Here is a 3,088-nt window from a genome sequence, read left to right as displayed (position 1 = left end):
CTGCCAGAAGTGTGGGGTAAAGAGCACAAGCTCCCTGTGCAAGACCACTCAGGCTTGATTTGCTAGAAGGACACACAGGACTCAGAAGCTGTTATATGCATGGTTTGGTTTATTACAGTGAAAGGATACAGATCAGAATCAGCAAAGGGAAAAGGTGTATGGGATTTAATCCAGGAGAAACCAGGTGCAGATTCCCAGGGGTCCCTTCCTAGAGGGGTTGCATGGGGACGTATTCCTTATGTATTCTCCCAGCAATGATGTGAGACAATACATGTGAAGTTTTGCCAATCAGGACACACACTGAGCCTTGGTGCCATGTTTTTTTCTTGGGAGTCAGTCACATAGGAACACAAGAGTTTATGTGGCTGATCTCGGGCTACTCAGACCATATCTCCCCAGAGCAAAACCAGACATTTACCATAAATCAGTGTTAGGATAAACTTACTTGATCCTGCTGGTAGAGAATGGGCTGAGGTCTTAAACACACAAAGTCTTATCAGGCAAAATACTCCAGGGGCTCAGAAGTTATCTTTTAGGAGCCATCCATTTGCCAATCTCAGAGGCAGGCTTTTCTTTGGTATGTGTAGGAATTGAGCAACCCAGGCCTGCTGAGGTCACCCTTTCCCCCACACCCCCCTTTAAGAACAGAAATTTACAGAGAGATTTCCTACAATATCTTGGATATAATATGTTATTTCCAATAACCAAATGCTGGTTTAATGATGGTGTAGGGAGGGAAAATATATTTTTTCTCTACCCTTCAAAATTCTTGGCTGGGGCTGCTGTAACAAAAGATAACAAGAGAAAAACATCAATCCATTTAATAAGTTTTACAAGATCTGAAGTGGATAAACCTGAGAGTTTTATGCTAGATTTGATGAGTCCTGGGAAAATGTGATAAGATAAAAAAGAATGTGAGCCGAGTGTAATAAACTAGGGGAAACATCAAGGCCTGTCTGTTCAGATTCTTGTCAGTGTCTGTCTCTTTGGAGATAAGGATGCTCCTTTCCTCTGGGTAGAGGGAGGGCACCTCTCACATGACAGTTTATGACCTGTTTAAGAGAAAGTTCAGAAAATCCTGCCTGTACCTGCTGTTTGTTAAATTCCTTCCACTTGAAATATTCAACATGCCAAGGTGCCATATTTTGGGGTCGTGTGTCCTGAACCCCATCATCCAATATACTTGATTAGGTATCTAGTGTCATCACTCAGACAAAAACCCATACAACAAACAAAACCAACCAACCAAACCAAACCAAGCCCAAAGCCAAAAACAATCTTGTTTGAGCACCTGCTGGGAATCAAGCTTCTTGCTTTAGGCGAAGCAGGTTCTGAGGACATAGGAATGATTGATTAATGCGGGATATAAGTTCTAAGAGAGTTCAGAGTTAATGAGTAGAGAACCATCCAGAAGATTGTGATAGAACAAATATGATGAGAGCCATGGCAGGGGAGAGCCAGGGAAGGCTCAGAATACAGAGGAGAGCTCCGTAGCCCAGGTGGTCAGGAATGGCTTCTCCTGGGGGATGATGTGTGTGCTTTAGGTACTGTTTGACTGTAAGTACATTTCCATCTCTCTGTTACTATTCCTCTTTCATTAAAAAAAAATCTCACTGTTCTATTATCCTCATTTTATAGGTCAAATAATTGAGGATAAGAGAAATATCTTATTCAAAGTCAAATCACTAGTCCCAGTGCAGCTAGTTTTGAACCCAGGACTCTTAGAACCCCTGTGTACCTCTCAATGTGTGTGTGCTCAGTGGTGTCTGATTCTTTGCGACCCCATGGATTGTCGCGCACCAGGCTCTTGTGTCCATGGGATTTTCCAAGCAAGAATACTGGATTGGGTTGCCATTTCTTCCTCCAGGGGATCTTCCCAACCCAGAGATCAAACCTGCATTGACAGATGGATTCTTTATCACTGAGCCACCTGGGAAGCCCGTGTACTTCTCATTATAGCCGTTTGTTGTCTTCAGTCTTAATTTGCACTCATCATACATGTTTCTTTTTTCTGCTTATGCCATAAACCCTTTCTCTTTAATTCGTCTGGAGTTTATTTATTACAGCTTTAGTGCCAAACTGCTGAAATATTTTTCAAAGTGGCTATACAATTTTGCATTCTCAACAGTAATATATGAGGGTTGCTTCATATCCTCATTAATTCTTGGGATGGTCAGTCTTTTTTATTTTAGCCATTCTAAAAGGGGTATGGGGCTTCCTTGGTGCCTCAGTGATAAAGAATCCACTTGCCAAGCAGGAGACACAGGTTAGATCCCTGGGTCAGGAAGATCCCCTGGAGGAGGAAATGACAACCCACTCCAGTATTCTTGCCTGAGAAATCCCATGGACAGAAGATGGGCTACAGTCCATGGGGTCGCAAAAGAGTCTCTACAACTTAGTGACTAAACAACAACACAAAAGCAGGGTTATAGTGGCATCTCCTTGGGGTTTGAATTTGCATTTCAGTATGTTGCACCTATTTTCGTGTGCTAATTTTTCATCCATATATATTCTTTTATTTTTGGCTGCACTGGGTCTCTGTTTCTGCATGTGGGATTTCTCTACTTGTGGTGCACAGGCTTCAGTACTTGTGGTGCATGGGCTAAGTTGCCCCACACCATGTGGAATCTTCCCAGACCAGGGATCAAACCCATGTCCCCTGCATTGGCAGGCAGACGGATTCTTAATCACTGGACTACCAGGGAAGTCTGTCCATATGTATTTTTTTTTAATTTTATTTTATTTTTAAACTTTACATAATTGTATTAGTTTTGCCAAACATCAAAATGAATCCACCACAGGTATACATGTGTTCCCCGCCCTGAACCCTCCTCCCTCCTCCCTCCCCATACCATCCCTCTGGGTCGTCCCAGTGCACCAGCTGGGCATACACACTGAGGAAACCAGAAGGGAAAGAGACACGTGTACCCCAATGTTCATCGCAGCACTGTTTATAATAGCCAGGACATGGAAGCAACCTAGATGTCCATCAGCAGATGAATGGATAACAAAGCTGTGGTACATATACACAATGGAGTATTACTCAGCCATTAAAAAGAATACATTTGAATCAGTTCTAATGAGGTGG

This window comes from Bubalus bubalis, chromosome X, assembly GCF_019923935.1.
Source record: "Bubalus bubalis isolate 160015118507 breed Murrah chromosome X, NDDB_SH_1, whole genome shotgun sequence".
Lineage (NCBI taxonomy): Eukaryota > Metazoa > Chordata > Mammalia > Artiodactyla > Bovidae > Bubalus > Bubalus bubalis.
This window is presented reverse-complemented; position numbering follows the sequence as displayed.